Source organism: Coturnix japonica, chromosome 6, assembly GCF_054131305.1.
Source record: "Coturnix japonica strain WE chromosome 6, WE-NBRP24, whole genome shotgun sequence".
NCBI classification, from domain to species: domain Eukaryota; kingdom Metazoa; phylum Chordata; class Aves; order Galliformes; family Phasianidae; genus Coturnix; species Coturnix japonica.
Window position 1 is genome coordinate 6505357 of NC_140668.1, and position 15378 is coordinate 6520734.

Below are 15378 nucleotides of genomic sequence, written 5' to 3' on the forward strand. Positions count from 1 at the left end.
CCTGTAAAGCAAGTCTGCCCCCAGTCCATTGTTAGTTATTGAATTTTTCCTGTTATTTACCAAATCTTTCATTTGGAATATTCTTTTTATGAAAGTATTTATTGCTTTACAGAAATAAAACAATAAAAAGGCACTATATTTGTTTTGAAGTTATTGCCCCTTGCACTGCTGTATTAATGCAACTGGTAGCATTACCAATGCAGAAACACCACTTCAAAAAATACAGTGCTTACAAAGCAACTTCTGCTGAAAATATAAAGCACAACAGTCATACATTTAAAAGAACAGAAGGTTTGTACTTATTTCCTCCTTTACGCATACACATACTGGCAGTCAATAGAACATAGGAGGAGGAAAAGAAATCTTAAATAACACAGATTGAGCACACCTGTGTAGTGCTTAAAATGACACAACTAGCAAAGAGCAGAAAACTCAAATCACTTGTTCATTCTGAAGTTTTATAGAGGCAAACATACATGAAAAATAGGACAGATTTGCAGTGAAAGCACTGGCTATTTGTCTGAGAAGGTACTGCAGTTACAAACACTGGGGATCTTTCAGTGGTCCTGCACTCCAGGCACCACTAAAACTGACTGAGAGCTTTGATAGCTCAGAGCTAAAAAAAACAAAGGCACCAAGGATTGACTGTGAACTTGCTTAATTTCATGAGCAGAAGTACCCAAATAAAGTCTGTGTGAGACTTGGAAGAGTGCCCAGATGTCTGAGAAGCATCACGAGGAACTCAGCCACTGAATATAACCTCTGTGATAGAAAAGCAAAGACAAGCACTGATATCTCAGCATCACCCTGTGACAAAAGCCACTGATGGTCTCCTGAGCCCTGCCTGCCTGATCATCCCCCTCTGTTGGAAATAACACCTGGGTATTGGAAGCCACATGAATAGCATATGCTTTGTGGTTTTGAAAACCCGAGCTGAACTGTGCAAGATTATGAGCAATTTCATTAATTTCATTTAGCTTTTGCTCTGCCACACTCTAATGCAGTTTGCCTTCAGCCCAGAGGACACAAAACCTATTCTCTTGTGAAAACAAGGCAACGAAAAGGACATTTCTCTCTGAGAAAAAAAGAAACCTATGAATGTTACATCACGACATTAATTTTAGAGCCCTATGGGAATTACTCTGCAACTCCCACAGCTGATTCCTCACTGAGCACAGAAAACAGCAAGAGGGCAGAACCACGGGAATGGGGAAGAAAGGAGATGGAGCAACACGGGATGGAGGACCAGAGCACTTTCCCCTCTGGAGAAGTTTTGCAGGTTAACATCTGCTGAGTGAAGAGAAACAAATATACAGAAACCAGCGTAAATACAAAAGTACCAACTAAAACGTTACCTAATTCACCTCCTCTGGCTATCTAATCACAATCAGCTATGCAGTAAAGTTATTTCTCTAAAAATAAAATAATTAGTTTTCAAGAAATGCATGTTGATACATTATCATTAAAAATCACATCATTATAAATCTTAAATTGTTTATTGCTTTTTTCTTGGTGCAAGAGCATTAAAAGATGGACTCACTGATTTTTATTCCCAGTGCAAAAAATGACATCTTGCAAAGTCACATTACAGCTGAGCACAAGACAAATGAAATATTAAGCATCATTCTCCTGGGCTGGTGATGCTTCAACAACAGCATGATCCAGGTTACTCTGGGATTTGATTGCCAGTTAGAACAGATTTATGGGCCTGAGTTTAATTAATAGAACAGTTTGTCCTGCTAACCAGACATTAAAGTCTTGTCTAGCAAGTTTAGAAACTAATATTGCCAAAGCAATTTAAATTAAGACGGCATCCAGCATTACTTCCCTGCCTACTTCAGGACAGATCTAAACCACCTCCCCTCCACCTCTGCCAAAACAGGGTTTCCATTTTCATCTACCCCTTCATTTTTGTCTCTCTAATAACATTAGAGGAAGAGATGTTGCAGAATAATGGAATATTAGGAGTTGAAACTGTTGTTCTCATTTTCCAAACAGAAGGAGCAAAGATGAGCAGATGTAATTGCAATTTTTCAAGACTCAGTAACACCTCACTGCACATAATGGGCTCTTTCCTACTGGCACCAACTGGACAGGAAGCTACTTCTCAATATCACTCTTTGCCAAACTATTGCAAGTGATCTTAACTAGTTATTCACTATTTAGCACAACTAGAACATAAACCAGGACCTTTTTTTTGGCCATTATAACTAAACCCACTTGTCAGTTACAGATGACCAGCCTCATGCTAACAGCTTCCTTTTGTAATTAAAACCTTTCTGCAACCTCGATTAACAGGGAAACAGATTGGGTCTGTACACATGTAATTGCAATCAGCAGTATTTTAAGCATCATTTGATCCATCCAGCCCATATTTTATATAGCAAGCTTTGTCCACCATGTTGCTCCCTTTCAGCCTTTATCCCTCTTCCTGCAGACACTGCAGGGAAGAGCACACCTGGAACTGGGCTGCTGCAACTGGGACGGCATCTAGCCTGAATGCCAGTCCCAGGATGGACACAAAAATGAGGGTTCAAGAAAAGAAAAGACATAGTACAAGCCCAAAATAGTTACTGAACATGCATAGATTTTACCCTGCACACAAAGTAGTTCCAATTATGCAGTCAGTGATGGAATTCAGGGTGTACTCTTCTGCCCTCCATAAGAAGAGAAATACTTCACATACAGCACCCATTTTACTCTTGGACAACCGCTTCTGGGTATCTCTACCCTTCTACTGGAATACTTCTCTACCTGACAATTCTAAGCAATTGCTTTAATTGAGCTCAAAAGGCTCCAAAATGAGGGAGAGAAAAGAGGATGAACCGAGTGCTCCGTGACAAAGCACTGGATGCAGCATGGGTGAAAAAGCTTGAAATGAGAACAGAGTTTATGTTCTATACTTAGTTTTCCAGTTATCTGTATAGTTCAGTGGTAAAACACTGTAAAGTGGACCAAAAGATGGAGAAAGTCAATAGAAGACTGCTAAGCTCTGTCCGTTGAGATCAATCGTGAAGGAAAACGGTATTATAGAAGACAAATTATTTGCTGGAGACACCTTCAACACGCTACTTTTTTTCTCTCCCATAAAGATGATGTAAGAAAATGTTATGTTGGAAAAAATCAACAAGTCTGTTAGAAACGTGGCAGGAAGCAGCTGGTCCATCAGTCCTTGGTAGAGGTCTAAACAGTTCTGGAGCTTTTAATGGAGCTCCCAATGAAAACATGAAATGTTACAGATTTTGATTGCTGCACTGAAAGAAACTACAGTTATCTTCATAGGAGGTGCTGGGTAATCCTTTAAGTAGTAGATCAGTAGATGACCAATGTGTAAGCAACTGTAAAATGTACTAGATTGACTATCATTCAAGTAAAAGGCATGTAGTTGTTCTCCCAGCAGTGTGACAAATACTCCCCAATCAGCAATGACTTTCATCTCGGAAATGCACCCAGAGGTACATTATTTCACAGAGTGCTTTTTCTGAACTCTTTTTTGCCAACTTCAGCCCAACTTACCTCTCACATCTAAAACCCCTGTGTGAAAAAGCAAGATGAGATTGCTGAAAACTAAGCAGCCTGTTCAAAAGCCAAATAGAACTGAGGGAAAAACTCCCTTTTGGCAGAAGCATAGGAGGAAGCAGACATGGCAAAAAATGTTTGAAAATACAGTTGCAAGAAACACACTCAGCCTAACTGGAACAGAGCTAAAGCCATTAATTTTATTATCCATTACTAAATACAAACAGAAACTGTTGATTATATTCCATATGGAGATAATCATAGAAGAGGTAATACCCACTAGGACAACCAATGAGCTATTTAAATGTTGCAGTGAATGTCACTTGCATTAATTCTGTCTGAAAGTTTGTATCATCTTTAAGAAAAAAGAGAGGCGATTCCTGAACAAGCCCTTGCTTATTGCCTATTCTAAACCACTGCAATCCCAGATGGAAAGCAATAATCCCCTCACTAAGAAAAAGACCTGAGCACGAAGCTGGAAAGGAGCACAGCTGAGATCTTGCTATATCAATCCTTGTGAAAGAAGGCTGAAGTTCCATCACCATGACATCCCTGATCTGTCCAGAGGAAAAGGGCAAACTCTACCAAGAGACCTTGAGAAAACCTCCATTGTTCTCCCAGGCACCAGAAAGGAACTGCCAAAGAAGCTGTCTCAAATTGAGACGTGAAAACAGGAGAATGTTGAGGGGTTTTTTTGTTTGTTGCTTTGCTCTAAATCAGAGCTTCTGATTTCTATAATAAAGTAAAAAACGTTCTATGCCAAATTGGCACGCTGCTGATGTTATTTTTTGGGGTTGCTGTTGCAATTAGATGGCTGTTTTTTGCTTTTTGGTGTTTTGAGACTTCATGCAAGTATCTCATGACAGAAGGGAATTATGTGAACAGCTTACATCAATTACAAAAGATTCAAGAAAATTAATTGGCAAAACTGAAGCCATGGAATGTTGCTGCTTTTTAAACAGGGATAGAAGAGACTGATCTGAGAGTAAAACAAAAGGGAAAGTAGCTGATGGCTTTACAGAGAGTTAGTTAATACTGGATACTTTTTCTTGCCCTGCTTCCATAGACAGCCATACACATGGGAACACAACAGCTCAACCTGATCAGCCCAAAGGTCTGTCACACTCAAAAACCAGTTCCAAGTCTACTTCTAGCAAAACATAAGAACAGAAGAGTTACATGTTGATTTTCTACAGCACATAGTACTACGTAAGGACTTCCCAAGCTCCCTAAAAGAGTCTCCCAGTATCTGTATCATCCCAAGTAGTTTCACAGGACAAACCTCCAGCTGACCAGAGTCTCCACCTGAACTTAAAAATGCACCAAATGCAAGAACTCAGCTTAGAAATGTCAATAGCCGATTGAATACTGAAACATCAGAACTGTTTTCACTGTCTACTGTGATACAATTCATAAGAGAAAGGCATTAGAAAAAAATCAACCCTGCATTTGCATGTTGGCCAAGAGATGATTTAAGATAAAAAAGAACCCCTATTGTTACAAGGCTGCCTGAGCCATCCAGTCTATACCTGTCACAGTGCTTGATATCCTGTAACATCAGTAGTACATGTCCTGTCTGTAGCCAGAAATCCCAAAGAGCAGCAAGACAGCTGCAGCCTGCCCAGACCCACATGCACACAGCCAAGAGCACAGGCTCCAACTACAAGCTCAAAGACACACAGTGCTTTTCATTCTTTGGCGGTTAAAGAGCTGGGGATGGGGAGCTGCTATTTGCTGGACAAGCAGGATTTGTGTTTCCAAACCTGATATTGCTTATTCCCCTACTAATAGGAACTGTAATCACAATTTTCTCACGGCATCCTCACTGAGCAGGTGAAACGGGTAAAGATGAGGCCAGAAGGCAAATGTCAAGCTTCTTAGAACCCTTTTTCTTCTAATAAAACAAAAACTGCAGAACAGAACATAATTGTGTGTTTTTTGGCACAACAGCCACAAACAGTGGCTACTGAGAATGTACATAATTAAATTTACATTTAAGAATGCAAACCCAGCTGTTTTAAGAAATGAAGTGGCAACACATTGAAGTGCCACTGTTGGGATTTTTCGTACCTCTGTCCTTGAAGATAAATCTGTCACCTTAGCACAGCTGTGTTGCACACCTTGTTTGTAATGACAGCTTCGAGCCAGTCATGTAAATGGCTGAACAGCATCTGTGTGACTCCTTCTACTTTTACACCCCTGTAATGAGCATTTTAAGCTCTGAATCATGGTATTTATATTGCTTATTAAGAGCACGTTACTGTTATAAATGCAGCCATTGAATTTTGCTTTCCAGTGACTGTCTGAACTTCCAGTTCCATTAACTGCACAAAGAAACAGCATGAGGATTTGACGAAATTTAGCATGAGACCATTTCACTGCACTGACAGACACGGTACTAATAGCTCTTTTGTCTATAAGAGAGACATTCAAATCAGTCTCTCGGTAATGCAATAGGCTGACAGCAATGGCATATGTCAACTGTGTTGGAAGAAATGTGCCAGTGGCGTTAATAAAGTGATTCATTAATTCACCTGCATGGGTAAATTGCACCAGTCTGCCTACTCTCAAAGAAAAGTGCCCAGAACCAGCTCTAAAATCAATAATTCTGAATATTTAATTAAAGCAAAAATCCACGGAAGAGAGAGAAGACAATGCCGGGTTTCTACAGTCTACAGAACAAAGATTCATACATCCTAAGGATGCAAAAGCCTTTCTTGCGAGAAGCTGGTTTTGTATCCCGTTATCCCATTTGTATCCCAACACAGCAGTCCCAACCTGCAATCACCACCCTTACAAACATTTCACTTCTCATCCTTCACAAGCACTCCTGCACTGCATGCAGAGGCCCAGCGGGTGTGCAGGTGTCTCGTTGGCCCTCTTGAGATCAACACTGCAGCCATTCCTGGGAACAATCAGAAGATTTTTATGTGCTTAACAATCAAAGACTTACAGAAAGAATGGGAACTTGGCAGGCTGGTACTTAGCTAAAGATCCAGGACACTGGAGTAGTAACTGGGGAGATGCAATTAGATGCTGCCATATTGTTTAATGCATTAGCAAATTAATGTCAGTCCTTTCCATGTGATACTCCTTCCAATGCAGAATTTACTAGCACACAGTAAGTAGCTTCAGTACGGTATGATACAGACCACACGTCATAGCATGTCATCTGCTTCTCACTTTTGCTTTCACGGCTAATATCTCTGCCTGCAAGGGACTGGACACAACATCATGATTTGATCAACTGTCTCCTGTCTTACAACAAAAAGGTCACCTACAAATATTAGCCAATGTCCACCACGTCATGAGGCAGGAATTCCTTCCCAAAAACTGAAGTTGTAGAAGACTCGGTCAAAAGTACTGGCATCAATGTCATGGGGAAGCAGAAGGAGCAGATACAGTGCAGATCTATGTGACAGATTAAGCTAGGAAATGCTTTAGTTTCCAAAAGCATAAGAAACAAAAGGTTGTTGGTATTTACAGTGGGAAAGGTGGAAAGTGGGAGGTTTTGTGTAGAAATGGAATTGCAAGTTGACAGCAAGGCAATCACAGCGATCTGGCTGAGAAGGACAGAAGTGAGAGCTGAAAAGGCACAAGTACAGGAGATCATACAGAGAATAAAAAGCAGTAAAACAAAGCCCATATGTAGAAGAAGCAGGGGAGAAAACATATGCGATCCAGAATGGTGTCAAAGAACTAAACAAAGTGGTCAAAAAACTCAACGCAATGGCAATAAAACAAGAGCAGAGCAGATCTCTGGGGATAGTAACTGTAATCACAGAAAGAAAAAAGAAGCTATTGGAGCAAGATAACCAATATTTGACAAGATGCTCATCTTCTGACACTCCCAAAGAGCTAATAGTCAAAACGTATGGAATTATATCCTTTACATCTCACAGCAGGGTAGGTGTAGTACTTTTGTTCTAAAGAACTTGCAGCCTGATGAGAATGAGGAACACACTCTCTATACATTTCCCCCTTAAAAAGCAGTGGAAATACTCCTCAGTGATTTGAATATGTCTGTTCTAAATTAAGCAACAGAGCTGCCTGGGTTTAAAGAGGGGAATGCAATGAAGTTTGTTAAGAGGTAAGATAATTCAGAAAACTTCTTGAAACCTTTTTGAAAGCACTGCAGTCACCAGATAAGACAGGTGGAACAAACCCTACTTAAAGTTTATCAGTGTCATCCTATTAAACAGAGATTTATGAACTTATCCTGAGACCAGAAAGAGTTGGTACAGTCCATCACCCCCTACCAACTCTTCTCCTAATTCTGTTATAGGTTAAAGGAGTGGGGCACGGATACTGATTGGGAATTACCATAGCATGCTATTTCATTAGCCTTTCATACTGTTTGTCTCTCAGAAGCTTAATCTGAATCCCACCAGAGCCTCCAAGGATGCTTTCATTCTCTAATAAAGAAGAAAATAGCATCGGATTAGTTGAACAGTATCTCATTTCCCAGCGTAAATTAAGTGAATTAGATGGAAGACTGCTCTAATTGTAAAGCTTATTACAAGAACCCACATAGATTAGAACTGAATGCTTCTCTTTGAGTCATCATTTGTAGTGTAAAAGAGGGAAAAAAGAAGGTGATTGTAGACTCTCCCAAGGCTCCCTAATGGCTCAGTATTGACGAGACACAACTGTATCAAAAGAATCAAAAACCTCCACTACTGTAGCAAGACACACTCATAAGTATTGTGCTCTCAGAGTGCTAGAAGGCAACCTTTCTTTACACAGATAGGAGTGCACAGGCAGTCTCCAGCTAATCTATGCGAGCATCAAGCTCCCCAGGGTTGCGAGTAATGGCCATTTAACTCATTTTTAATGTTTGTGTGATCTTCTCAACCACAGAATAGCTACACAGTGACATCATGACAAGAGAAACAGCATCATGCTCCTTGTTGCTTATGGAATGACACTATTATGGAATACCATTCTTGTTACGGACATCTTTCACGAGAGACTCAACACAACACACTCCTATGTGTTAAGAACTTACATATCCATGAACTGATGGCAATACTCTAAAATTTAATGTGTAGCTTCTATATATTCAAGCTTGTACTAATCATCTCAAGTTCCCTCTATAGTCAATGGAGAGAAATGGACAATTTCAGACAATGTTCAAGGTAACTTTCATATCCAAGACAGATGAAGTCTCCTTTCTTATGGCTGCAACTACTCTGTACAAAGATACTGAAAACTGCATCCACATCCCATTCAAAAACAAGGAATTCTCAACAGCCAGTAGTCAGGGCCAGCTTTAGCTCTATCTCATGCTTCTAACTCTGGGCGCTACTTAAGCTCATATATCATGTGTTATTAAATCTATTTCAGCTTTCTGCATGAACAAGCTGCTAATCTCCCACAGGGACTGCAAATGTAAATTCAACAAGCACAAAAAAGTAGAAAGGCAGTAGTAGTAGTAAACACATAAACCGTGAAACATGTAATTTCAGGTCAACTCAAGTTCAAGCAGCTTCATCAGTTGCTATGCTACTAGCTTATGATGATGGGAAAGGATGGAGACAACAAGATTTTATAGGTTCTTCTAGAGAGGCTATTTAGCAACTTTGGCTTTCTGGCACATCTCTGTCTGCAGAATGAAGGATTGTCTGTCTCTAAGCTGCTGAAATGGCAAGTGACTGGTGGTATTGACTACTATGAGCAGCATGGAACATTTTGTCCAGATTGATTAAGTAGTTTAATCCATAGCAACCTGCTAGGTTTGCAGGAAAAGCCTCAGGCAGGGTTTTTTCATTTCGTTTAAGGCAAATTGGGGAATTAAAACATCCCACTGCCCTTTACCATCAGCCACCTCTGAAAAGTATGTGAAAGATACTCATGCAAAGTGTAAAAAAGTCCAAGTGTGTCCTAATAGCACACCATGAAGCTCCATTTTGACATCCAGATCATAAAGGGATCTCTTTCCACCCTTAGCTTATATGCCAGACTCTTGTACATACTTCATACCAGTCAGAAAGAAAGAAATCTGCCTATTACACCAAGAAATACTCCCCAAACTGGTTATTTGTATTAGTACTTATGATTTCCAATGTGTGGTGTTGTTGTTTTTATTTCCATGAAGAACAAACTTTCTACTTCTGAATGTACCTAACAGAATACCTGAGAGTCGGTCCTATTAACCCCAAATACACTCCAACAAGATAAGGAATTCTTCAAAAAACCACTTTCACTGTCTAGTCCAAGTAATCTTAATGTAAGTTAAATGGGGCTTCAGACCAAGACCTTCTCCTTGCTGAAATGTTACAGTCCAAAAAGTGCCTGACAATATCCGTACAGCCCTAAAAGCCCCGTTATTTCAGAGATGATACAAACTGCACTCAATTTGTTTTCTATGTATCTGCTACTTACGTTAATCATGTGAATAAAACAAAGAATTTCTTGCAGAAGGGCTTGGTTTGTGGCATGGGGACCCATGAACACTGAAACCTATCATAGGTGTACAGCTCTAATAGAGCACTGCACTTGGGAAACTGCGCCTGTTGACACCGGGATTTTCAGGCCTGATAAATCCCCATTTTATTTAAAAAGTCTCACCCTGTATCATAAACTTCCCCCTGAAAAAGTATAAAAGAGGCATTTCAAAATCTCTTTTGTGTATGAAAGAATCTATTTTGTAGCCATTAAAGAAAAGAGATTGAAGGTCTAAGACAGCAATCTACAGTGGTGAACAATGAATGACATTTCTACCCAACTATTCTTAGAGCTACCAACTGAGTGAGCAGCCAATCGCAGAGAAATTACAGGGGATGAGAAGTAAGAGCTGGTAATTTCCTCAGCTGCAGCACAATGGAGAAAATGTCCCAAACACAGAGTGCAGCTCCCTAACCAAGAGGCCAGACCACATCAATAAATCTAATAGTCCAACTAAGCGAAGGCTGGTAGGATATTTCCTTTAGACTTGAAGACCAGCAGAAATCCAAGATCCCAAAAAAGGTGCTGCCATTTTACTGGTTTGGGTGTGCTTTGGCTTTTTGTCAAGCAGTCTCCCAGTATTCCCAAGGATGTCTGTAATTAGTTAATAAACTCTTTCAGTAAGTACATGTTCACTGCTTGTCCTGTTGTCACTGAGGGAGTTAGTTTGAAACAAGATCTCCTATAACCAGACAAACCTGGAAGCTTATTTGGTCATGGCTCCTGGAATACAGACTGTAACTGTAGAAGAGCTAAAGCAGGTTTTGATGTAGTGTACTGTATCTAGAAGTCAATGCAAAATTAGTATTAAGACAACTTGTGTCCTCCACAGACAAGATCTTGTACTTGAGCTTATGCAACAGAACCCTGTCCTTCTTGAGAAGATGCTATTTCTCATTCACGTCGCATCAAGTTTCACACACTTCCTGCATGACCTCAAATCAACTTCCTCCAAATAAAATCTCCATTATAAAAGTGTGTGTTCCAATGATATAAAATGATAGACTAAAATGATTTATGGAGGAACTAATGGATGGAATATTCACTTTGCTACAAATCTTACCTAAACAGAATCTGCAGGTGTCTGAGAACCATCTGCATATAAGACTCATCAGATTATTAGTAGTTTGTTCACTGAAGGACAATTTTCTGTCCAGAGTTTTCTGCTTAAAGTACATTATTACTCCATCTACCCATGCAAATTGAACCTGGGCAATCCTGAGTAGGTTCAGAATCTACCTGAATGTACTGATGTAATGAGCTGAGTGCTTCCCAAATAGTTTAGTTCCCTACAGACAAACATTCAGCGAAGTCTAAAAACAGAAGGGAAAATCTGTTAAGACATGCAAAGACAGCTTTGAAAACAAACAAAAACCCACAACAACCAAAAACTACAATCTCAAAAACACTTCAAAGGATTCAGGTCACAGCGACTCATCCTTTCAAGATGATGTGCTGTGGTACACAAGCTTTGATATACAATCTGTCAGCTTCTAATAGCAACACTCCCTAAGCATGGCCATCAAACAGGTCAAGAATCATCAAGAAAGAGCAGTTCACACATGCCTTCTGGCCGAAACAAGATCTGATTAAACACTGCATTATTCCAAAGTGTGATTTGACACCACTGCTGACAGAGAGGAGTGGATTACACATGTATACATGACTACACACCTGCACACGTTTGCACTGCCATACTATCTGTGTTATGGTGATAAGCACTGCACAGATGAAACTCTACACCAGGCTCATACCTGTACACACAGACAGGAGAACAGGAGCAGCACTGACTCCCAGCAGGAAGACTGGCTGGAACCTTTTTGCACCATCATCCTGTTACCAAGTACTTTGTAATCACAACAGCTAAATTGAGAGCTGCCAATTACCTTAATAGCTAATACGTAATTAGCAGCAGCCTGAACAATGTGTCATCCTGTGAATGTGAAGAATCAGCAACTAAAATGCAAAATGACCAACATACTATTCAGTATGAAAAAGTGTTATGCCTAGCTTAGATGAAAATGATGACTGGAAAAAAATATGTTTTCCTCAGTAAGGGACGTTTATCACTTTGTACAAGGTCTGTACTTCTTAACTCAGTGGAGAAGTCATTAATTTAGATCCATTTGAGTCACTGATGGAAAAACAGGTTTGATTAAAAAAGCCACAGAATTTAGAAAGGTAGGCTGTGAACTCTCAAGCTGTCATTCACATTGAAGCAACACAGCAAAGGCCATATGTTGATTATTTCAGCCTTTGGTACGTACATAAAATTGAGTTAGGGTACATAAGGGGTTTCTTTTTGCCCATTACTTTGTACGTGTGGAACTCCTGCTGATGCAGATCAATGGAGAACTTTAAGCAGACAAGTCCTCCATAAGCTGTCATTTACATAATCATGAACATCTGTGCTAAAAAAGTCAGCAATTTTCTCATTATGTAATTATGAGGCACTGGGTCAAAATTCACTTTTATTACTGTCAGTAATACCTGCCATGTACCTGCTGAAACTCTCAGATTCTTAATGCCTCTCAACATGAAGCAGCATTGCACTATGCCACTGAAACACAGGTACTGTAACAAAGAGCAGCAACAGAAAACATTTAGAACTGTCCTGTTATTATATGAATGGATAAGACCTGATTATACTGAGTTAAAAGTTCAGTTTCCTACTTTCTATCTGCACAAGCAGAAACCTAGTGTCCAAACAAACTGCGGGTAATACCTGATGAGATCTCCCTCCAGTGCAATAGAAAACCCTCTATTTCTTAGACTAGTGTCTAATCACAAGTGAATTGCTGCAGATAATCATGCACCCTAGAGGAGCTAGAGTAAAACACTACAGGTCAAATCTTACCCAAAGTACTTGCACAGCAAAATCTACTGCTTTGTAAGCACCGGTTAGATTGCATTCCTCAGAGTTCTTTTCAAAGCATACCCCTAAAAACATCTCCTGGTTGAGAACAGGAAGATATGGATTATGGTATAATATTTGGCTTTAACGAATAGCATCCGATCCTCTCACTCGTTAAATAATCATCAGCATAACTCCTTGCAGAATTGGCTGATTATTTAAGAAACACAAAGATGACTTGGCTCTGTGCCTAATTCTTCCCTAGTTTACTCTGGTACAAATGCAAAATAAATGGAGTTACCACTGTGAGGTAAATAAGCCAAGTTCCTGCTCTTTTGTCCCCGAGTAATCTGAAATATTGATAAATTCTTACCCTTCATAGGCAAGCTGGTAAGAAGATAAGCACCAGAGGGAACTATTTTCTAGCAGTATCTGTGCTGTGCCTGCTCTGAACCCATTTGTTGCTTAGTAGGACCCTGGCACAGCTCCACAGCCCAACAAACATGATTAAAAATGATTTGATGAACTTAGTCTGTTGAACAGGTGGCTATAATGAGCCTGGAGAGATACGAAAACCACTGTCAGCTACGTAGAAAGAGTTGATGCTTTCTAGAAATGTTTCAACACCAACAGATCTATGAATGTGAGTACAGATAAATGTTGAGCACCCCGCTGGTTGTCAGAAACTGTGATGACCAAGTGTTGAAAGTGAGGTCAAGAGAAAAGAAGCCATTGCACAGCTTCCTTTACTTTTTGCTCCAGCATGAATTAATGAGTAAGTCCTGGGGTGCTGGGAAATAGGAGATTATAAGAGAGTTTGACAGGAAAGGGTGGAAAGGATGCTACTTGGAGACAGTGGTTGCAAGCAAGGCAGTGGAGTGAAGCCGGCCCCTGAGGGTCTGGCTCAGCTCCCCAGCAAGCACAGGGAGAAGCAGAGCCAGCAGCTTGGAGTCAAAATAAGCCATTGCCAACTGGATAAGAAGTGACTGGAGACAAAGGAAGTGGATGGGGAGCTACTCAAACCACTAGGCACGCACTGACAACATCCAGAACTGGCATCTCTGGGGCACTAAGATAAAATACGAGAGTCTAAAATAGAGTTGTCAGTAGATTTTTAGTTTTAAGATCACATAAAACCCCAATTCTAAGAACTAGGCAATAATTTTATAAAAGGAAATAACTGTGGCAGTCAAATCTATCTGGAGTTTCTGAGAAGCTATGTTCATTTGTAGGTATTGGAAACCCTAGATAAAGTATTATAGTATATAACTTCCAGGAAAATTAGTTATAATTCAGAAAAAAAAGTAAACCAGGACTGATGGAACAGATACAGAACCAGACCCAGAACTGTAAGCAACCTTCTGGAATAAGCTCAATTACAAGTTGACTTGATTAATAAAAGTGAGAGAAGAAAAACGAACAGCGGAGATGAATCTGCCGCTTTCAGATTCAGCAAAATTTATTTCACAGGTTTTCCAGAAGGAATTGGATATTTAATATGTTTTGTCCATGCCTTCAGCTCCTGCTGGTGATCTTGACAGCGGCATTTTAATTTATTTGGATAACTGTTATTGAAACTTATTCCAGTAAAACACAGAACGCAGTGAATCCATGCAATGATTTAGGACCATTATATATACATCCGTCACAAGCTGCCAGTGTGAATGCGATCTGCTGGGCAATCACTTCATCGGTAATAAAATTCGTGGCTGTATTTTCTTGGGATCTACCAATATTCACTGCATAAAAGCAGCAGGGCAGAAAAACTGAGATAAATTCATGTGGAAAGTGCAAGCATCAGATGAGAAGATAACAACAGTCTACTTCCTCTGATGGTGTTGGAAATGTATTATAACTGGGAATGTAACTCATCTCTGCACATGCATTAAAAAACTCCCGATGATGCACAGATGATAACCTGATACTATGAGGATTACAGGGAGGGACTAGCAGTCCACACATGCACTTCTTTCTTTTTATAGGGTTCTTAGGAGCTCGTTTGGAATTTACCGTGCATGTAAATGCCAAATGAATTTCAAGTACTGTGTTAGCTGCCAATCCATTACACAACCAACGCAATTTTCACTTACAACTCTTAACTGCCTGTGGTACCAATTCTGGATTCTAGTCCTCACAATTCATTGCTTAATATTTAGACAATCTTGTTATCTCATGGAAATCACAGTCCTGATATTTCATACCTTCTCCTAAACAAAGGTGTACTTACAACAGAACATTGCCCACTGTTTTATAAAGGGAACGAGCACACAGGAAGCTGTAAATAAGCTCTGCTCCATAGCAAAGGATTTCTACAGCTAAATGACTTTTACAGACAGTTATTAAATTTAACCACTACAGTTTAAGGTGCTTCTTTATAAGAGATTACCATAACATGGAAGAGCATGAGGGGAAAAAAGCAGCACTGCCTCTCCCATCTAATTAGCTGCCATGACAGCCTCGTATTCTGCCACACCAGTATGGAAAATTGCAACTCCTTCCCCAGGAAATCCAGCACTCTGCATTTTGAGAGCTGTAGGGGTAACTGGACAGATCTACCT

At 39.9% G+C, this 15378-nt stretch overlaps 1 protein-coding gene across 3 annotated transcripts in view; it reads right to left on the bottom strand.

Moving 5' to 3' along the window:
• The window catches only part of LOC146760319 (receptor-type tyrosine-protein phosphatase T-like), a 243240-nt gene that overhangs the window by 78916 nt on the left and 148946 nt on the right, over positions 1 to 15378 (bottom strand). The gene's annotated exons all lie outside the window — the stretch shown is intronic.